Source organism: Papio anubis, chromosome X, assembly GCF_008728515.1.
Source record: "Papio anubis isolate 15944 chromosome X, Panubis1.0, whole genome shotgun sequence".
Taxonomy (NCBI): domain Eukaryota; kingdom Metazoa; phylum Chordata; class Mammalia; order Primates; family Cercopithecidae; genus Papio; species Papio anubis.
The window spans coordinates 129858392-129881774 of NC_044996.1; the positions used below are offsets into that span (position 1 = coordinate 129858392).

A 23383-nucleotide genomic window follows, 5' to 3' on the forward strand; every position below is an offset into this window, starting at 1 on the left:
CTTATCCTCTTGTTGAGTTCTACACCTTCTCATTAGTATATGTGCTCAATTTCACTTATGCATGGAGGCTCTCTCTTTGAAATGTTTTGAATGCCCTAGGGGAAATATGCTATGTATTTCAGTGAACAAGCTTTCAACCTGTTGACACTTGTCCAGGATAAGTTGGTTTCACTGGCAGGATACAAAACCCAATCTAGAACTACATCAATCCTGTTCTGATCTAAATAGCTTGGGGCTTTCTTTTGTGACCAAAACTGGACCTCTACCCAGCCAGCTCAAGCTCTTGGTTTTAAGAGGAATCAGTGAAAGGACAGATCAGGTTAAATCATCCCCAAGAACTGAAAAACAATTTAAATATGTGTTCTGGTGAGAGTTGTCTAGCATCTTCATTTTAAAAAATATAGTATTTCTCTTTTTCTCAGACCCATGTTAAAGAAGAATCACGGAAGGAGGGTTTCCTGTCCAGGGATTGAACATTGTTGCAGAGTTTCTTCCAATCACCAGCTATTGAGCAAGCTGGGAATGGAATGGGTACCTCTGCCAGATTTGCTTTTCATCCAGTTTCCAAAGCTGGCAGAATACTATCCACTCTACAGATGCCATCCTGGGAGGTAGGATCTTCATTTTTATCTGCTGCACTGAGCTCATCATTGTTACCTACACTCGAACAGGCTCATTCATCATCTCTACATTGTGTTAATAAGCCTTCCCTATCTGAACAGTGAGGATTTGGATTTTATTTGTATTTCAGCAAGTTATTCTTTTCCTATTACAGATAGTACAAGGGGACATCTAAAGCCAGTTCTGCCTTCATGCCCAAGGGAGTTGTTTCACTGCAATGTAAATTAGCTTGAAATCCATCCTGACTGGGCATAGTGGCTCACACCTGTAATCCCAACAACACTTTGGGAGGCTGAAGCGGGAGGATCACTTGAAACCAAGAATTCAATGCCAGTCTGAGTACAAAGTGAGACCCTGTCTCTAGAAAACATTTTTTAAAAAATTAACTGGGCACGGTGGTGCGCACCTGTTGTCCCACCTACTTGGGAGGCTGAGTCGGGAGAATCACTTGAGTCGAGGAGTTCAAGGCAGCAGTGACCTATGATCATATCACTGCACTCCAGCCTGGGTGACATAGAAAAACCCTGTCTCAAAAAAACAAAAACAAAAACAAAACCCATCCTATGAGCAAAACAGCCATTAATGACATATGAGACATTCCTTCTAGTTTTCAGGAGTCAATGAGAATGTCTACCTTCACAGACAGTGGTGACTTCAGATTTTCTTTGTTGATGGGTGGAGAGATTATATGGGACTTGTGTTGAAGCTACATTTTGGCAGCAAGCTCCCCTTTCACTGAGATCTCACATTTATATGGAGTGGCTATGAGAGAAGTACTGATGGAACCTATCATGGGCTAAATTCTCCCCAAACCATCCCCTGGGGCCACCACTGTCTACATACTTGCACCTTTACTTGTGTGTAGTTACATGAAAAAGTAGCAGCCAACTGCATAGGTCACAGTGACATAAATGATGGCTGTTGTTAAGCCTATGGTGCACAAAATTTCCCAAGCCAAAATTGGAACATACAAGTGACAACTTGAGTGTCCTTAGGAAATGCTCTTCATGACATCCGTAGACCAATGGAGAAATTGATGGTAAACCATGTTACAAAGGAAAAGAACTACTAACTACCTTGATAATGATATGATATGGTGGGGTGGGATGGGGGGAACTTCTTGGGTGGTCAGGAGAAGGCCTTTCTGAGGAAGTGCCATTTAAGCTGGGACTGGATTAACAAAAAGTAGCCTGCCAGGGGGAAAATGTTCCAGGCAGGAAGTGGTTCTTGGCCAGGTGCCCTGCATGGAGGGACACGCTGATCTTGCTGCCAGGCAGTATGAGTTCCAGCAATACTGGCTGTCAGGGCGATGAGTGATGAGGGCAGCTTAATGAAGCAGGATGTGTTTAGGATGCAATTCAGGTGCTGGGCTGGACTCCACATGCACTGACATAAAGGAAGCTGCACTCCTACGTGAACAGCCTTTTCCTATGGGAAAGGGCACCACATAATGCAAGATGTGATTGAAAATAACTTTGCAAAGAGACTACCTCTCTCCAGTGTGGTGGGTGGATGGAAAACACCAGTAGCTTGGCAAATGGGTAAGCTTTTAAATCTGCCTTTCAGAGGTCTTTTGGTTCCAAAGTGAGACTGAGTGAATTAAAAATTCTGGAGGGTAGCCGTTATAAGCTGAATCTTGTCCTCCACCCTCCCAAATTCATATGAAGTTCCAAACCCCAGTACCTTAAAATGTGATTGTATTTGGAGATAGGGTCTTCAAAAGGGTAATAAAGGTAAAATGGGGTCATGAGGGTGAGCCCTAATCCAATCTGACTTTTGTCTTAATAAGAAGAGGAGGTTAGGACACAGATGTGCACAGAAAAAGATCACATGAAGACAGGGAGAGAACAGCTATTACAGGGCAAAAAGAGAGGCTTCAGGAGAAACCAACTCTGCTGATACCTTGCTCTTAGACTTCCAGTTTCCAGACTATGAGAAAATTAACTTCTATTGTTTAAGCCATCTAGTCTGTGGTATTTGTTATGGCAGCCGTAGGAAACTAACACAGTAGAATTATCCTTTCCAAAGATGGATTCAGGGGTCTTGGACATTGGCTGTTTATTTTTTTTCTCATTCCTTATTCTATGAATATTTCAGAAAACTTGAAGATACTCTGAAGCTAGCGGCTGCCTCGTAGCTGAAGAAGTCTCATGGTGGAAGGTTGGCTTGAGCACCTGTGACTGGGGAGAGAGAGGGCAGTTTTCTGAGCAGTCTGCACTTAAATATATTCCTGGGGCCAAGCAGAGGTTTTGGAAGGGAACAGGATACAGTCACTGCCTATGGGGCCCATGTCCTTAAGTGAGACAGGGCAAGGCAAGGCAGCAGAGTGAGGCTGGAGGCGTACACCCCTGGAGGCAGAGCTGAGATGGGGTGGAGGAAGTCGGTCAGAGCATGTCACCCATGTCAGGGGAAGATGCAGTGCAGAGGTCCCGGGAGGGGCCCCTGAAGGCTCCACAGGAGCATTCTGAGTGGAGAGCATCTGGACGCCCACCACCACAGAGGACCCCTCACAGCAAGGGGAACCACAAGGTTCCTGGTTCAGGAAGAAGAATTTGGCCTTTCCTTGTCTATCTCACACCCCCATCATCTTGCTTTCCTGTCCCTAAGTGAGGAGAATGAAGCATGGGGGAGGGGGACACAGGCAGGGAGGGAGTAGAGCCCAGAGCAAATGGCTGGAGCCCGCCACTCAGGTCCCTGCTTTGGCCAGAACTGCTGGAAGGAGAGCAGCTATAGGTGAGAGGCAGGAGGGCAGCTTTGGTTAGACTGGCCTGGATGCCTCAGTAGCCAGAAGTGACAGGAAAGCCACACCATCTGCCCCAGATGCTGTCAAGAGGCGAGGAAGAAGGAGTGACAGAGTGCCCAAAAGGAACAGTGTGAGCAACATCAACCTCTTCCTTCACTGCTGTCCACGAGGTCAGCCCGTGGAACTACATTGCTGTGGCTGGAGCCACAGGATCAAGTGACCTCTACTGAAAGCCTGCTATGTGCTGGGCACTAAGAGTCAAATGAGGGCTAAGATCAGCAGTCAGCAAAGCATGGCCTGTGGGCCAAATCCAGCCTGTTGCCTGCTTTTATACAGCTCACAAGCTAACAATGATTTTTACATTTTTAAATAGGTGGAAAATGAAAAAGATTTGTGATGCCTGAAAATTATCTGCGATTCCAGTTTCAGTGTCTACACACCAAGTGTCATTGGAATACAGGCTTGGTCATTTGAGTACCTATTGCTCACAGGCTGCGTTCTTGCTAGAACAGCAGAGTTGGGTAGTCCTGACAGAAAAAGCCTGAAATACTCAGCACCTGGCCCTTCAGAAAAGCTTGCTCATCCCTACAGAAGACCAGGGCCCCTGATCCTACAGGAAGTCCATCTAGTGGGGGATACCTCATGACAATAATTCATTTCCACAACAAATTATGTTTTTGAAAATCTTTAAAATGTAATGCTACATATAATTTTTAGTCCTTAGAGTGAATCTGACTTTGTCTTTCATTAAAAGTTAAGCACCTACGAATTTTACCATTGAATGAAATGAAGTAATTTATATGAAGTACTCGGAAGCATATAGAAAAAGCCATAAGTGTCACATATTATTAATCCATATGGAATTCCCATTGTGCTATTCTATAGTTGTAGAAATCAGGATGGGTTATGTAATTTGCAGGGCCCAGTGCAAAATGAAAATGGAGGACCCCTTGTTAAATCATTAAGAATTTCAAGACTACAACAGCAGAATATTAAACTATGGGTAAGACCCTCTTAAGAGCACAGGCTTGTGTAACTGCACATGTCCCATGCCCAAGAAACTGGCCCAGATAAGAATTACATGAAGATGGACTAAATGTGACAGCAACAAGGCACTTCTTTTGAAATGATTACTTACAAATCTTTACATTAAATGGCTTTCTTGTTATTTGCTGCTTTTCCTTAAAAGTAGAATGGAAGATAGGCCGGGCGCAGTGGCTCCTGTCTGTAATCCCAGCACTTCGGGAGGCCAAGGCGGGCGGATCACCTGAGGTCAGGAGTTTGAGACCAGCCTGGCCAACAGAGTGAAAACCCATCTCTACTAAAAATATATAAATTGGCTGGGCGTGGTGGTGCATGCCTGTAATCCCAGCCACTCAGGAGGCTGAGGCAGGAGATTCACCTGAACCTGGGAGGCTGAGGTTTCAGCGAGCCAAGATCACACCTCTGCACTCCAGCCTGGGTGATAAGAGTGATACTCTGTCTCAAAAAAAAAAAAAAAAACAAAACAAAAAAAACCAAAGTAGAATGGTAGATGAAAAAACTTAGTTGATAGAAGAATGGTCTAATATCCATAGGTTATTCTATTTGAGGTTTTCTTGGGACTTACATAGGAAATGTCGACTCTGCAGTTGTTGGTTGAAAAATTGGGTGTTTCCACTAATTATAATAAGATTTAGGCCAGATCTACTAAAACGATGTCACAAGGATTTTACAATGTTGAAAGTAATTTCTAAGGAAGCTATAAAGTTTACTCCATTTCCCAGGTCAACTGGGAAATTTTCTCTCTCCTTCCTTCTCTTATTTATCTACAGCCCCTGACTATTTCTCAGGTCAACTGGGAAATTCAACTGCTTAGTTTACTCAAATATTGGCTTTTAGATAATTTATCATTTTTAGCAAGAGAGGTAGAGGTCTAGCTCGGGCATGGCTTTCTTTTTCTGAGTTAAATGGTGTAGGATATATAATGGATTTCTTCCTCTACCTAATTATTCAAGGATGAATCTTGTGATCTAAACAGGAACAATGTGCTGTTGTATCCACGGTAAGGGGATTAACAGTCTTGTGCTTGTAAAACAGCAGCCCAGCGCCTATTTAGTTCTTTTGATTTCCAGAAACAAGAGCCCAATTCTTACTGCTCTTTGGAGGCAGTTGGCCCTGTCTAGCGCCATTGATGAAAAATGGCAGTGGAGCCAATTCTTAGACAAACCTTCAGACCAGGGCTTCCCACACTTGAGGAAGGGGAGTAAACACTTTTACCTCTTTTTCGTGATTTGCTTAAAGAAGACACTTGTGTCTGAGTTAATATAATTTCTCAGTAAAAACAACTGGTCAAAATGATTACTGAAGTGAATTCATCAGACCCATCTACATTTAACACCTTGAAAATGCAGGATTTTGGCCGGGCGCGGTGGCTCAAGCCTGTAATCCCAGCACTTTGGGAGGCCGAGGCGGGCGGATCACGAGGTCAGGAGATCGAGACCATCCTGGCTAACATGGTGAAACCCCGTCTCTACTAAAAATACAAAAAACTAGCCGGGCGTGGTGGCGGGCGCCTGTAGTCCCAGCTACTCGGAGGCTGAGGCAGGAGAATGGCCTGAACCTGGGAGGCGGAGCTTGCAGTGAGCCGAGATCGCGCCACTGCACTCCAGCCTGGGTGACACAGCGCGAGACTCCGTCTAAAAAAAAAAAAAAAAAAAAGAAAAAAAAGAAAATGCAGGATTTCTATTTAGTTACACCAATGGTATTTTGGTTTATTAAAAGACATGTCCAGCTGAGTAAGTGCTTATTGATTAATTTTTCATTCTCTTAAAATCTTGGAGGACATTCAATGTAGTGACATTTTGAAGAAAGACCATGAAGTCACCAGTTGTACAAAATTTATAATTAGAAGAAATGTCTATCCTTTGATAGCTAAAGAAGTTAACTACTGAGCTGTGTTCTTCATGTGACTTCTCTTTTAGCACAAATTTTCTCTCTTTATGTTTACAATTTCTTTTGGCTACCTCAATCTACAGTATATTCAGGATTCTTCTTTCACTATAGTTTTTGTTATAATGTGTCTCTGAATATTTGTATCCGGGTAGGGGAAGTTTCAAGGAAGTAATCTCTCTTCCTTCTTCCCTCTCTTATTTATTAATGCAGCTCCTACACAACTAAATGTTTGACAGGGTCTCTTGGGGAAAAATTCCAGAAACAGTGAGATGTTAACCTTTTGTCATCCATCCACTCATTTCACAGTCACTTACTGAATGGTCCACATTGGCCAAGCTTCGGGAATACAGGGGCTCACTGCACAGGAAACACTTGGGCCTCATGTTCTCATGTCCTAGGGCACAGAGAAATCTATTTCTTGCCGATGGACAAAGTATTTGATAGTCTCCCTAGTGACCCTGCAACTGATCAAATTAAAACAGGTGCTCTTTGCTTGGAGATCATGAAGTTCAAATCAGGGCAGGGATTAGAGACCCTCCTGACAAAGAATGCAGACAAGCCATGTGAAATCTAGAAGCTCTTTGTCTTCCCCATGTCCTGGGTCTATTCTCACACAGGGCATGGAACTATGTGCAACTTCTGCCACCGTGGGGGTTACTGGCTTCCACTTTGGTATTTAATGCTCTGGTGGGCTCAAGACTCTGGTCTTGGTTTTCAAGAGTCTTAGCATCACTAAATTCCTGCATGGGATGGGGCACGGAATCTAAATGCCGCTGTAGTAGGAACTCTTTTCCTAACCATATCCCTAACCATATTGGCGAATCAAGGTTAGCTCTTAGTAAACAGTTGTGAGTGAATGAAGCATGTTTAACATCCTGGCTCTTAAATCAGTGGTCTACTGAGGTGCAGTGGATGCAAGAAAACAGTGTCCCCCCAAATCCCCCCAATTTCTTCCTCTTTTTTGCCTCAGTCCCATAGGAGGATGCTCCTATGGTGGACTTGGCACACCTGGGTGTTAGCTCTTGCTGGACCTCGGTTTCTTACTCTTGGGGAGGCCAAGACATCAGTTAGTTTCTGAAAGCATCATCCGAGCAAGTAGGAAGCGCCAGCCCACAGTGTGTCTCCATCTTCACATACAGCCTTTGCTGCCTTTAGAGCAGGGCTAGGCTTTCCCCTGGTCCCCTTCCCACAACATTGCTACTGTGGGAAGTGGGCTTATTAATTCCTAGTTCAACTGCCTGTATGTGAACAAAATATAAATACATCTCTACAGGTATATTTCTATGACTGCTATTTATTGAGCCCAAGGTAACTTTGTTTTCTTAAAATCCGAGATTTTACTTCTCTTGGCAGCACCTTAGTATTCTTCCATTAAAGAAGACCCTAAGCAATTAAAACCATTCACCTTTTTTCCTAATGCCAATCCTGTAAGAAATGACAGAAATTGTGCTACTGAAGGCATTAATATAGTGGATGGCATAAAAACGAACATATGAAACATGTGAATACAGAAAAAAGCTAAGTTTTGGCTCTGTCATGCAATGGACAGTGCACTGGATGTCTAGAAAAAAGCTAAGTTTTTAAAATTTTGAATAATTACTAAGACTATTCCTATAACATATGGGTGCCAATGTATTTAAAAAAATTTTTTTTGAGACAGGGTCTTATTCTGTCACCCAGGCTGGAATGCAGTGGTACAATCATGGCTCACTATAGCCTCAACCTCCTGGATTTGAGCAATCCCACTGCCTCAGCCTCCCAAGTAGCTGGGACCATGGGTGCATGTCATCACATCCAGCTAGTTAAAAAAAAATTTTTTTGTAGAGATAGGGTCTCACCGTGTTGCCCAGGCTGGTCTCAAGCTGCTGGGCTCAAGCAATCCTCCTGCCTCAGCCTCCCAAAGTGTTGGGATTACAGGCATGAGCCACTGCACCTGGCAGGTGCCAGTATCTTGCATTTGAATATATCTCATTATTTTTGAAGTATATTTCTAGCTGTTATGTCATTATCAATGATGCCAATCAGAACTTGTAATTTATCCAGTGCTTTATGTCATTATCTGTAGTTTAATTTATAGTGCCTAGGCAACTTTTTCAATAACTGCTTAGCTCTTGCTAAAATACATCTATATATCAATTTATAGATATACACATGTATTAGTCCGTTCTCACACTGCTATAAAGAACTACCTGAAATTGGGTATTTTATAAAGGAAGTAGGGATGCTGGTAATTGACTCACAGTTCCGTATGGCTAGGGAAGCCTCAGGAAACTTACAATCATGGTGGAAGGCGAGAGAGAAGCAAAGCCACGTTTTTACATAGTGACAGGCAAGGGAAGGGGGAAGAGCCCCTTTTAAAACCATAGGATCTGGCTGGGCGTTTTGGCTCACACCTGTAACCTCAGCACTTTGGGAGGCCAAGGAGGGTGGAACACCTGAGGTCAGGAGTTCGAGACCAGCCTGACCAACATGGTGAAACCCTGTCTCTACTAAAAATACAGAAATTAGCCGTGCATGGTGGCGTGCACCTGTAGTCCCAGCTACTTGAGAGGCTGAGGCAGGAGATTTGCTTGAAACTGGGAGACGGAGGTTGCAGTGAGTTGAGATCACACCAACGCACTCCAGCCAAACAAACAAAAAACCAAAAACAAACAAAAAACCATCAGATCTCATGAGAACTCACTATTATGAGAATAGCATGGGGGAAACTGCCACCACAATCCAATCACCTCCCACCAGGTCTCTCCCCTGACACATGGGGATTACAATTTGAGATGAGATTTCGGTGGGAACACAAAGCCAAACCATATCAATACATATACAAATATATGTCATAATTTAAAATAATTTTAGATTCAAAAAATAGTTGCAGAGATACAGAGTTCCTGTGTAACAATGGTTCTGAACCTGGGGCAATTTGTGCCCTTTCCCTACCCCAGAACATTTGGAACTATACAGAGGTACTTACTGTTGGGTTTCACAATTTGGCCAGGTAGGGGGTTATGGTGAAAGGGATGTACTGCTGGCATGTGCAGGCCAGGGATGCTGGTAAACTTCCTACAAAGCATAGGATGGTTCCCTCAGCAATGAGGTAGCCCCAAATGTCAAGGTTGTGAATGCCTGCTCTGGCCCCTTCACCCAGTTCCCCTAATGCTATTATTATACCTAACCACGATGCATCCATTACAACAGGAGATTAGATCTCCTCCTCCTTAGTCTTCCCAACTCTGTGTTTCTCAGTCTTTCCTTATTTTTCATGACCTTGGTGCTTCTGAAGAGGGTTGGCTGGGTATTTTGTAAAAGTTCTCAACTGGGTATTATCTGCTGTTTTCTCATAATTTAGCCAGAACATAGGGATTATTGGGGAAGAAAATGAGGTGAAGTGCCCTTCTCAGCATATGGTGTCAGGGTTCCTGATACGCACATGACATCACTGTTAAGTTCACCTTGATCCCTTGCATCACGTGGTGCCTGCCACATTTCCCTTTCCAAACTGTAACTGTCAGAAGGGAATCTCTAAACCCTTATACTCAGGGAAGGAGACTTAAGCTTCACTCCTGGAGGGAGGAGTGTCAAGCAGTTTATGGACTTGTGTTATCACACACTCACTATTATATTTTAATACAACAAACAGCTCAGATGTGTCTTGTGGGAAGCAGCTTTGGGGTTAATGCCCACAAAAACCTATGTCAAATGAGCAAGACAGCATTTCAAATAACTAATCATTCTGTAAACTCTAAAACTATACAAAGAATACAATTTCTAAAAGTGAAATAATTCACAAGAAGAAAGTAATATGTAGTCCAAATAAATGAATGAATAATTACCAGCTCTTGACGAGTAGCTATAGATGGTTGTTAGAAAATTTTTGGCAAGAAGCAGGCAAGTGGAGTGTGAAAATAAATGTCAAAGATTTAGAAGTCTTTCTCGCCTCAGCATCCAGAAATGTCGAAGGGTTGTTTTGGAGCTATATCCATGACTGCAGAGTGCTATGGCATTTAGAGGGTGGGGATTAGAAATAATTAATGTTGTCTAAGGCTCAGGACAGTCCCACATAACAAGGAATATCCCACCCAAAATGCCAAAAGTGTCACCATAGATGCACACAGAGCCCAAGTCCCTTCTTGTACCTCATTCACATTGCGACGCCTTGTCAATCCCAGAGATGGGGGAGTGGAAAATTTCAGACTAAAAGCTAGATTTTTAGAGCTTCAGCCCAGGACTTTTTGTGTGTAACCGAAACTGTTTCCATTGAAAATGTAAGGTTTAATATTTTCAGCAACAATTTAAATCTTATGGGAATCTTTATTTCTAAGTAGATAAAATATCTTCATTTTATTTGTGAGGTACTCTATTAAAGTATGAGTTGCCACCAAAGAAAACACTGAAACAGTTGATGAACCTGCATACATAGTAAGAGAGTGTCGTTCCATGGTAACTGGGACAAGGAGAGTATTTGGGGCCCCAGTTGGGTTGAGTTTAATGCGACCCTCCCTATTTTTCTTTATAGCACTTGCCTTCCTACCCTCCACCAGTATGCAGTGTATGCATTTACTTGTTTATCTTCTGTCTCCAACCCCTTAGACAGCAAGCTCCATGAGAAGGGAATTTGCTTTAGTTTATAGCTATATTCTATGACTCTCTAAAGGGGAATACCATGTAATTCACGTTTGAACAGTATTTAAAGAGGCTTTAGATAAAAATAACAATATGGGTAAGGTATCCAAATTACCTCTTACCTGGTTTCTGCCCTCCTCTATCATGCCAGAAATATTATCTTGTATGTTTTATGTAATTTATATGATGAAATATTTATATGAAACTTAACATAGAATATATTACATATTAACATTTCAAAATACCTCAATTTTATGAATAATTTAATTCATATTTAACGAACAATTGCTATATAAATATATAAATAAAATATAAATATGAATTAAATTATAAGCACTATAGTATGTAATAAAATATATTATTTGAATAAATGGCATTGTGCTGCACAAAATACTTCTAATCTTTTTCATTTGAAAGTACTTTTTTTTTTTTAGATTTATCCTTTTTTTTTTAAAAAACGTAGCTCTTAGCTCAGTGGTTGCCACCAGCGGGTGACTTTGTGCTTCAGGGGATATTTGGCAACTCCTGGAGCCATTTTTGTTTGGTTGGTTGGGTTTTCTTTTTTTTCCAAGACGGAGTCTCGCTCTGTCACCCAGGCTGGAGCGCAGTGGCACAATTTCAGTTCACTGCAACCTCCGCCTCCTGGGTTCAAGTGATTTTCGTGTCTCAGCCTCTTGAGTAGCTGGGATTACAGGCATGTGCAACCACACCTGGCTAATTTTTGTATTTTTAGTAGAGACAGGGTTTCACCATGTTACACAGGCTGGTCTTGAAGTCCTAGCCTCAAGTGATCAGCCTGCCTTGGCCTCCCAAATTGCGGGGATTATAGGCCTGGAGCCATTTTTTATTGTCACAACTGCTGGTAGTCCTAATGGTCTCTGGTAGACAGATGCCAGGTTTGCTGTTAAACATCCTACAATACAGAGTATCCTCACAACACTGAGTTATTTGGCCTGATTCTGCTGATGTTGAGAAACCCCTGCACTATTTCTTTCCCTTTTTTTTTTTTTTTTGAAACAGTCTTGTTCTGTCGCCCAGGCTGGAGTACGGTGGCTGATCTCAGCTCACTGCAACCTCTGCCGCCTGGACTCCAGCGAGTCTCCTACCTCAGCCTCCTGAGAAGCTGGGACTACAGGCGCACACCACCAAGACCCGGTTAATTTTTGTACTTTTTTCTGTGGAGATAGGATTTCGCCGTATTGTTCAAGCTGGTCTCAAACTCCTAAACTCAAAGTGATCCACCCGCCTCAGCCTCCCAAAGGGCTGGGATTACAGTTGTGAGCCACTGCACCTGGCTTATTTCTTTCCTTTAATCTGTGGAACAGTATTCCCTCGACAGCCTATACTATATTTACTTTATTCCTGTACCGATGAACATTTGGGTTGTTTCAATTCTCTGCTATGATGACGAGGGCCGCAAAGAACATCCTCACCAGTGTCTGTGTGTGTGTGCCACAGGGGTTCTGGCAGCTGCATTTTCTGTTCTAGGAATCACTTCCAAACACCATTCCAGAGTGGCTGGACTCCTTGCTTCCACAGCGTCACCTGGGATTCCAATTCCATGCGTCTTTACCAGCCCTTGGTATTATTTAACTTTTAAATTGTTGCCAGTTTGAAAAGTTTAAAATAGTAGCTCATTTGTAACAATTTTGCATTTCCTGATTGCTGGTAAGACCAGACCACAGGAATCATTCACACCCCAAGCATTCTAGAAAACTGGTGAAAATGTTTTCTGTCCAGCATGCGCCACTTCATTTGGTTTGTCCCTGCGTCTTGGTATGTATTACAAAACCGCACATTTTGGGGGACTAGGCTTGCCTGTTTCTGCCACTAGAGGTCACTGATCCTCAGTGGTTCTTCACCAGTATGACTTCTGACCTCTCTAACCTCCCAGGGAGTATTTGGCAACGCCTGGAGCCATTGTTGATAGTCGACTGTGAGTGTGCTGCTGGCACCTAGAGGTGAGAGGCCAGGCATGTTGCTAAGGCCCTGCAATGCACAGGACAGCGTCCCCCGCCCCCCACCCCCCACCAACAAGAAAGCACTATCTGGCCCAAGTACTAGTGCCAAGCTGGAGAAACCATGGTGTCGTCTTTGAAAGAAAGCATATGACAATCTCTATAATAAAGACACCTATTATTATTAACAACAACCAATATTTTATTGCAGAAACTGGGGAAACTGGGAAGAAGCATGCCTTCTGTCCCCAGGGAGAGGGCAGGGGCGAATGGGCAAGGAAAAGGGAAGGGTTTTAAGGGAGAGGAGAGGTGGGCCTGGGGCTCGCTGAGTGGTCGGCTGGAGCGGTGGAAAGTGCCCTGGTGGGGCCGGTGGCTGGTGTGGGGGTGGAACCACAGTCAGTAGGGTGAAGGCGCTGAGGGCTGGAGGTTCAGGAGGTGGTGGCAGGGGCCTGACTCTTGGAGCTGGGCAGCAGGCTGGGTGTGCTCAGAGGCTCATGGCCACCCTGGCGAACCTCCTTCCAGGCGCAGGCAAACCTGAGGCGTCAGGGCAGTGCTGCCCGCAGGCCCAGCGCTCCTGCGGTGACTCGGCGACCGGGCGCCTGGCAGCCGCACATCCTGCAGCATGGCAGGCGGCCGCGAGGACTGAGACAACGCTGCCTGGGAGTGGGGGCCTCTGCTCAGCGGCCTAGACCTGGGCACAAAGGAATGGGCCACTCCGTTTCTCATCACAGGCTTGAAGGCAGATGGCCTGGGCGTCGGGCTCCCTCTGCGCTCCGGCGGGGTGATTTTCACAGTCACCAGGCTGTGGACAGGCTGGGGGAGTGGCGGGCGGTCCAAAGCCACCGCTTCACGTAAGCCACGCGAGCCTCGGAGAAACCAGGCCTGATGTTTCTCCGCAGCGGCGGCCTGTTGGGAAAGCACCTCCAGGCCTGGGGGACCATCTCTCTCCGTATGCGGATGCGGGGGTAGTCCCAGCTGGGAGGAGCGGTGGGGAGGGGCCGGGTGCGGACCCAGTGCTTCCCTTGGAAGTAGGTGACCTTGCAGTTCTCCTGGACCTGGGGGCTGAGGAAGGGCCTGGACCGCAGGGCCCAGTGCTTCTGGGCTGGGCGCAGCTTTCTGGCCCAGAGTCACCCCAGGAAGCGGCTCAGGTAGCTGCCCATGAGAGCAGGGCAGTGGGTGGGGCCTTTCAGTAGACACTGGGGTGCCAGAAATTTCCAAAATCTGCGGTCATGGTCCGAGATCAAATGTCAGTGCTCAGTGACCAGCGACCCTTGGCATCAAAATGTCGGAAAGTGCAAGAGGCGCCGTGTGCTAGGTATGGTCTGGCCAGCAAGTGTCGCATGGGGCAGGCGGCCACGGCCAGGCCAGAGCTTTGCGGCGCGCAGCTGCAGAACGGGCGGGTGGTGCCCCATGCTGTCTGGCGGACCAAGGAGGTTCAAGCCTCAATCCTTCCCACTCATGGTCCCAGACCCTCAGCCCTGGGCAAAGGGGCCTGGCAGCTGCCTCTACTTTTGTACCTGACCTTTAAAGGCAGAACATAGAAGAATTTCTGCCAGGTCCTGAAAACCGGAGATACCTGTTGACAGAAGGGTGCTCTCTTTGATCAGTGTGAAAACGCTTACAATACACTTGGATGCTCTTTTAAGGAAAAACAAATCATTTACTCATATTCGTCTAGGATTGCTGTTAATATCACTTTTTGCAATTTTGCTCTTAAGTAAATGGTGAAAGCCATCAGGATTTATGTTTTAGTACCTGTAATGCTGATTTTATGTTGACCCTCATGTAATTTTCAGTGTTCATATAGCTATGTATGGATAATCTTCTCTGAACACTAATGCCATTTCTGTCCTTTCATTTCTATTGGTAATCCTGGAGTAGAGTGAGGCACACTTTCCACTAATAGCTGAAAAAATCTAACTTCGAAAACAAAGAATCCAAAGGCTGCTTAGTAACTGTAGTGCTTAAGTTTAGAGTCTGTTCAAGGTGGTGTGAAGCAATTTTTGGGGGGAGGGGACACTTCCCTCAAAAGCACGTGCAGAAGGAACCTATTGACCCTCTGGAATGCCAGAATTGGGAAGAGACAAAAATGTCGCAACCAATGTGAAGATAGGGCAATAGATTTGGTCCAGACTGAGGAAGATGGGTGAATAGTAAAAACACTGAATAGAGCTTAACGAGGAAGCACCAAATGCTTTTTGAGGTCAGAGGGGGCCAAGTGTTTTGCAATGCAGGGTTGGGGTCAGCCAGTAGTTGTGGGGGAATGAGATTCCTAACACTCGTCGACGAATTCCTTTGGTTTTTTGCCTGACTCCTTATTTATGGAATGATCTCTAGGTGTATGATTTTCAAAATCTAGAGATATTCCTATGGTATAATTTTCTTCTAAAGACGGTTCTCATAATGATTGGAATGGCTTTTTATTCATATCTAAGATGTCTCAAGATAATGGCATCAGAGTGGGTATAGACTTTTTTTTTTTTTTTTGAGACTGAGTTTCGCTCTTGTCCAGGCTGCAGTGCAATGGCGCGATCTTGGCCCACTGCAACCTCCGCCTCCCAGGTTCAAGCAATTCTCCTGCCTCAGCCTCCCAAGGAGCTGGGATTACAGGCGCCCGCCACCACACCCAGCTAATTTTTTGTATTTTTAGTAGAGACGGGGTTTTCACCATGTTGGCCAGGCTGGTCTTGAACTCCTGGTATCAGGTGATCTGCCCGCCTCAGCCTCCCAAAGTGCTGCAATTACAGGCATGAGCCACTGCACCTGGTGTGGACTTCTTTTAATGTATTTTTTCTTTCCAATGTCTATAGAATTTCCCATATCCTTTTTGCAACATAAGCCAGTGGTTGTTTATTCTGTTTGTGACTAAAGACTCTCTTGACAAACCACAATTTTGTCCTGGTGAGGTACAGGCAGTCATAAGTGAATCACCACTAAATATGCCTTCTACTGGTTAATCAAGGTGTTGATTAGTTAAAAGCTATTCTCATAGACATTGAAGATGTGTTTCTTCTTCTCATACACTAAGAGGTACAGCATTTTATTGGTTAGTTGATATTAGGGGTTAATGTATATCATTGGTGTTTTTGGTGTTCAACAAGGGGTGAGTTTGCAATTGACAGTGGAGAATGTCTGGAGACATTTTTGGTTGTCACGACCTCGGGAGGTGGTACTATGGGCATCCAGTGAGTCGAGGCAGGGATGCAACTAAACATCCTGCAATACACAGGACAGTCCCCATAACCAAGAATGATCTGCCCTGAATGTCAGTGGTGCTGAGGTTGAGACCCTGCATCCAGCTTCCTCTAACGTTATCTTATATAATCACGATGCATTCATCAAACTAAGAAATTAACATTGGGTTGATACTATTAAGTAAACTCCAGACTTTATTTAGACTGCCCCAGTGTCCTTTGTCTTCTCCAGAACCTACTCCTTCTTGGTCTCCTCCACTCTTGAGTTTTTCTGCCTTGTTTTTCATGACCTTGATGCTTTTGAAGAGGGCTGGTGAGGTATTTTGTAGAAGTCCTTTTTCAGTTTGGTTTTGTCTTTTCTCATGATTTAGATGGGGGATACAAATTTTGGAGGAGGAATGCCATAGAGGTGACTGGTATTTAGGTTGTTTGCAAACAATGGGGCAAAGAATAATTATGTATATGTATTATTGTTTAGGTCTGCAGTTTATGTGTAGGCTAAATTGCTGTTTGGTAAATTGCACTCTGATAGCTACTACAATAGTACCAACTTAGCATTTTATCTTCCTTTGACATTGTAATTAACTGTTAGTAAAACAACATACTTTTTAGTCTCTTACATCTTTATTCATGTGTCATTACCACCTACCAGTAACACATGAGGCTGCCTATGCTCCACACTTGTACAAGCACTGTGAGCAATACAATTTTGGGGTTTCTGCTAATCTGATACGTGAAAATTCGTATTTCAGTGTAGTTTCATCTTGTTTCGTCGCTTTTCATAAGGTTGAAAATTTTTTCACATCGTATTGGGCTTCTTGTTTCCTTAACTGTAAGCTGTCTGTTTATACCATTTGCTCTTGATTATCTAAAAACTGATTTCTAGAAACTCTTTATATATTAAAGCAATTAACTCTCCGTTTTGTTCACTATGATGTCTCAAACACCTAGAAGAGTAGCTGGCATACAGTAGGCATTCAATAAATAGTAGCTGAATGAGTAAACAGAGTTGCAAATGTTTTCCCTGTATGTCATCTATCTTTTGTTTATGGTGATTTTCATCAGAAAGGATTTTAAAATTTTTGTATGTAGTCTAATTGCTAGTTGTTTTCTTGATTACTTCTGGGTTTTGATTTATAGTTAGAAAAGCTTCCTCCATTTGGATGTATGAAAGAATCTTCCTACTCTTGTACTTTTATGGCATTTTTTTACCTTTAAAGTTTTGTTCCATCTGGAATATATTTTTGTCAGGATTGAACGATGGGTCCAACTTTTTCTCCTAAATGCCTGCTCGGTTGTCCCCCAATACCATTTACTGGATTTATCTTTTCCTGCATTGAGCTGAGATGCTATCTTTATCATAAAGTAAATTCTCATGTACTTGGCCATATTTCTGAACTATTTTCTTCCTTTGATTTATCTTTCTATTCATGTGCTAGTATCATACTATTTAATTATTGTGGCTTTAAAGCCTTATGGGTCTAATCATTCCTTATTTTCTCCTTTAGAATTTTTCCAGCTATTCATGCTTATTTGCTTTTCCACATGAACTCTAGAAGTACTATATCTAGTTTTAAAATTCTGTTGGTATTTTTATTAAAACCATATTAAATTTATGGAATCACAACTTAAGGAGAATTGACATCAAAGGTGTCTTTATGATATCTTCCTATTTAAAAACAGGGCATGAATTTTATAAATTCAAGTCTTCTGCGTCCCTCAGAAATGTTTTATAGTTTTCTTGTTAACATTTTATGTTGTTTACTAACAGCATTTTAGTTTTTCAGTTTCTATTATAAATAGGTTTCCTTCTTCTGTTATGTCTTCTAATTGTTGAGTTACATGTGTCAAAGGAATTGATTTCTATAAACTGACATGGTACTCCACTAATTGCTGAATTATCTTTGTAGGAGTTTTTAAGTGTTTCTCTAATGTTCTTTATCTTTTTTGGTCTAACTTTATTGGCTCCTGCCAGAGGTTAATTCAATTAAATTTAGTTTTTAGTATGCTAATAATCATGGAGTTAATGATATCCTTTCCACATTAAACATACTATTTATTTTTGAGCTGAGATAAATCTACTTCATCCAGTTAGGGAATTCTCCATTTCTGTTTTATTAAAAAAAATTTTTTTACAGGGATGGTGGGTTTTATCTAATGTATTTTAGGAAATCTATGGAAATGATCATATAGATTTGTTGACAGGATGAAATCCATTAATCATAAGTATATCATTCTTAGTACTGAACCACCTTTGGATTACTGGAATAAACCCTACCTGGACAAAGTATGTATTTCTTCTAATGCACTACTAGATTCTATTTCTAGTATTTTATTTAGCTTTTTTTTGTTATTGTTACATATTTTTTAGAGATATTGGCCTATTGTTATTTTTGGGGGGTAGGATGGTCTAATCTTTGATAGGTTTTGGTATGAATGTTATCCTGGCTGCATAAAAAAGAGGTTGGAAGCTGTTAGTCAATAAAAATCCAATATGAACAAGTATACGCAGTTATTATTACAGTTTAGTTTATGAATTAAACAGGATTTTGTGTGCTGATGCAGTGACCACCACTTAGATTTAGTTTCTAAGAGAAAAATAAATTCCAAGTTTCAAACAACTGACTTACATGAAAATTTCTGGATGAATATTGCTGGAGTCTGTCTTTATCCTGAGATTCTATAGCAAAACTCCCTTAAGGATTTTAAAGGGTTTTGAATACCCCCATTTCCAGCCTTCTTTTTTTTATTTAAAAGGGTATTAATTTTCATAGAGAATCTACACAATGCATGTATAATAAAAACATGTCACTTTAACTCTTCTCTCGCTGATTTGAAATACCTCTAAATTCATGTCCAAACTGAGATAAGACATTTGTACACTTCAATAAAAATGCATAAGTATTACAAGATGTTAAAACTGATGCCACATCTGAGCCCAGCTTTGTTTTAAAAAGGGAGACAAGTATTTCCTTAGATGAAAATTGTGGAGACAATGTACCTGATCATGATCAACCTCTACTGGCTGCTTCTTAATGATCCAGGTGATGGACTCAGACAGGGCTGGACCAGGGAGATACTGGACCTACTTGGGTCCAGTAATCTAGACAGGTGGGCACCAGGCAGGAAGTGCCAAATGACCCAAATTCCATGAGAGCATCCTGGCCAAGAGATTGGGTTACTGAGTCATTATTTAGTGGTGAAAACCATTCAGGAATCAGACGACGAGGTGATGGTTCTCAGGGAGTATGTGGAGATCAGCAGTGGTCCAGAGGAGCTCCAGGCCCTTCTGGGCAGCTACCTGAAGAATCGCTGCTTAGGATGGAATCATGCCCAGCCTTTGTTTCTGCAATTAACTGTGTATTTTTAATATTCCCCAGTGGGAAAACAACCAAAACCATTTGATCCCTCAATTCTAGTGAGGCTCCAGCAGGTAGTCTCCTCTAAGTATTGTTGGGAGGTATTAGACAGTGGCCAGCGCATAAAGAAGGAGGCTTCACTTCTTCAAGGGAGACTGAGAATTTTCCTTTTAAAATGAAATGCAGAAAAACAAATAACCCCATTAAAAAATGGGCAAAGGACATGAGCAGACACTTCTCAAGACATACAAGTGGCCAACAAACATGAAAAATGCTCATCATCACTAATCATCAGAAAAGTGCAAATCAAAACCGCAATGAGATACCATCTTACAACAGTCAGAATGGCCATTAATAAAAAGTCAAAAAACAACAGATGTTGGTGAGGCTGTGGAAAAAAGGGAATGCATATACACTGTTGGTGGGAATGTAAATTAGTTCAGCCACTGTGAAAAATAGTTTGGAGATTTCTCAAATAACTAAAAACAGAGCTACCATTCAATGCAGCAATACCATTATTGCATATAAACCCAAAGGAAAATAAATCATTTTGCCAAAAAGACACAGGCACTCATATGTTCACTGTCACACTATTCACAACAGCAAAGACATAGAATCAACCTAGGTGCCCATCAGTGGTGGACTGGATAAAGAAAATGTGATAATATATACACTATGGAATACTACACAGCCATAAAAAAATGAAATCATGTCCTTTGCAGCAACATGGATGCAGCTGGAAGCCATTATCCTAAGCGAATTAATGCAGGAACAGAAAACCAAGTGCTGCATGTTCTTGAGAGAACTAAACATTCAGCACACAGATATAAAGATGGGAACAATAGACATTGGGGGTTACTGGAGAGAGGGGTGGGTTAAAAAACTACCCATTGGGTACTGTGCTCATTACCTGAGTGATGGAATCTGTACCCTAAACCTTAGCATCATGCAACATACTTATGTAACAAACCTGCACATGGTACCCCCTGTATCTAAAGTAAAAGTTGACAGAAACAAAAAAATGAAATGCAGATCAGGAGGAGCCAGAATTCTGTACTAAAAGGGGAGAGAGGAAGAAAGAGGGAAATGGAGAGGAAAAGAGGGGGAAAGAGGTGGGGACCAGAAGGATACAGTGGGGGAAGAAAGGGAGGAGAGAATATATGGGCCTCCAGAGCACAGCCCTTTGAGATTCTGAATATAGAAGAAATAATCTGAGGGGGCTGGACAAAGGCATCCAACCTGAAGGATGTGGGTCATTGTTCTTTGCAGCTGGACAAGGCAAGTTTCTGTAGAACTGCTCTCTGCTCCCTGCCTGTGGGTGGCAGCCACAGAAAAGAAGGCTGCTCTGGGTGTGTTCACAAGGACTTAGAAGGAAGCAGTGTCAGGAACAGAGGAGGGGACAGCAATATGTTCCTGAGTCCCCAAGTCCTCAGCAGCACTGCAGCAAAACCAGGAAGCTCATTGGCCCACCCACATGATCACCTCTGTCACCTGCAATGTGACCCAGGGCCAGGGTCATTCATAAATTACAGGTCTCCTTCTAAGGCAATGTTCAAAGAGAACCGGAATACAGTTCCCCTAGTTAAACTTCCCAATTCAAAGTGCCTTGGTAATGTCGCCACTCTTGAGATTGAAACATAAAATATATTTCAGGCAATTTAGGAAAAATACTACCCCACGCTTAGTTGATGGCATGGAATCCACCAATTTCTATAGCTCTTTATGATGTTTGCCTAGCTAAACAACAACAAATGAGAAAACATTAAAAACAACGGACATCTCACTGTAGAATTGGAATGAAATATGAATTAAAAATGACCATCTGGTGATTATCTAAAAACAAATCACAGTCTGAAACTGCTGAAACTGGCAATTTAGAATGTTATAAACGTCGCCGAATTAAACTGGACACAGAACACACGAGCAGGCTGTCTGAAGTTGTGCCTGCAGTCCACAGGGAAAGGTGCTCCTGCTCCACTCACCTCCCCCGGCCTTTCTAAGCCTTGGCCCACAGGGACCCTGGAGGCTGAAGCTCTTCAAACAGGCTACAGCACATGAAGGCCAGGCTTTCGGCACAGACCCCTAAGTCCTCAAGGGCATGTTCCAGGAGCCTCAGTATATAAAGCACGTTTTCTATTAATAGCTTTTGTATTTAATGCTTTGACAACTGGGGACACCACAAGCACTGTCCCTCCCAAGGTTGGCTAATTCCCAGAGAGAACAGACAGCTGCAAGAGCGCCCTTCATGGGCAATCCAGAGCTTACAGCCCCACCATCTACTTTATCAGGCTCTTACATCAGGGCCACTGTTCTCCTGCACCAATCACCCCACGGTCAGGTATCAGCCAAGTGGGGACAGCCCCCTAGGCCACAGAACACTCTGAAATTATTCGAAGTAGCCAATCCCAAGCCTGTATACCCTGCCTCGCCTGTTCCTTCCCACTGAAAACACAATAAAAGCTCTTGCCCGCATTTTCCCCTTACTTTCTCTGCCTTTCAACCAACCCTGGTACTTCCTCATGTGGCCCTGCACGGTGTGTCATGTCTCCAGCTTCTAGGAATCTGGGAATAGGATCAACTTCTTCCTTCATGATAGTCATTCCCATGTCTGCATGTCTTACTATACCTGATTAAAACAAATCCCAGGCAATTAAAACACTCAGCCTCCAGTGCAGATTAAAGTTGGGAGCATGCAGGAAGCCTGCAGCTGCCGAACCTGCAAGAACTCAGTGGCCCCATGAGAGTGTGGCCTATGGATTTTTAACCCCAGTCCTCCATTAGCTAGCTGTGTGACCTAGCAGGAAAGCACTTAACCTCGTTGAGCTTCACTTTCTTCATCTGAAAAATGGAGACAATAATATTGCCATCAGAGAGTTCTTAGAAAGATAAACTAAGTACTTGGCAAATATGGAGTCACTTAGCACTCATAAATATTAGCTGCCTTCGTGAGGATTTCCTAGAGTTATCTGCCTTTATCTTTCTGTTTAAAATACATTCTTCTGTTTAAAATGTATTCTTTTTTATTTATTTATTTTTTGAGACAGAGTCTCACTCCGTCACCCAGGCTGGAGTGCAGTGGCGTGATCTCGGCTGACTGCAGCCCCTGCCTCCCAGGTTCAAGTGATCCTCTTGCCTCAGCCTCCTGAGTAGCTGGGACTACAGATGCCAGCCACCACGCCCAGCTAATTTTTGTATTTTCAGTAGAGACGGGGTTTAGCCATGATGGCCAGGCTAGTCTCGAACTCCTGGACTCAAGTAATCTGCCCGCCTTGGCCTCCCCAAAGTGCTGGGACAACAGGCGTGAGCCACCACACCTGGCCTAAAATACATTTTACGTTTTAACCATTATTTATTTATTTGCCTTTATCCTTTTATATCAATGCTTAAAAATAGAAGTATGATACAAGCCACAGAGGTAATTAATTTTCTAGTAGCCACATTTAAAAAGTAAAAAGAAATAGATGAAATCCTTTTTAATAATATAATTTTACCAAATATATTCAATATATTATCACTTCAACACGTAATCAGTAAGAAAAGTTACTGAGATGGTTTATGTCTTTTCCATACTAAGTTTTAAAAATCTGTTGTGTATTTTATACTTCAGCACATCTCAATTTGGATACTACCTTTTTCCTCAAAATACTTGATCTATATTTAGATTTTAAAAAATTTATACTTGAAAACATATATATACATATCCAAATGGTTCCAAACATTCTTAAAAGTTTTTCTTCTTTTTTTCTTTGGAGACAGAGTCTCGCTCTGTCGCCCAGGCTGGGGTGCAGTGGCACGATCCTGGCTCACTACAACCTCTGCCTTGTGGGTTCAAGCAATTATTGTGCCTCAGCTTCCCAAGAAGCTGGGATTACAGGCGCCTGCCATCACGCCTGGCTAATTTTTGTATTTTTAGTAGAGACGGGGTTTTGCCATGTTGGCCAGGCTGGCTTCGAACTC

At 42.8% G+C, this 23383-nt stretch overlaps 1 protein-coding gene and 1 non-coding gene across 12 annotated transcripts in view; both read right to left on the reverse strand.

Moving 5' to 3' along the window:
• The window catches only part of CA5B (carbonic anhydrase 5B), a 110857-nt gene that overhangs the window by 68670 nt on the left and 18804 nt on the right, over positions 1-23383 (reverse strand). The window contains exon 1 of one of the 11 annotated variants that reach the window (XM_021933043.2): positions 10126-11079. The exons of the other annotated variants lie outside the window; for them this stretch is intronic. The gene's annotated coding sequence lies outside the window, so the exon portion shown is untranslated. Of the gene's footprint in view, positions 1-10125; positions 11080-23383 lie in introns of those variants that run through there. 11 annotated transcript variants of the gene reach the window in all.
• Positions 475-614, reverse strand: LOC116272252. Its single transcript, XR_004180972.1, has one exon. It is a non-coding gene; the product is annotated as a small nucleolar RNA SNORA7 (small nucleolar RNA).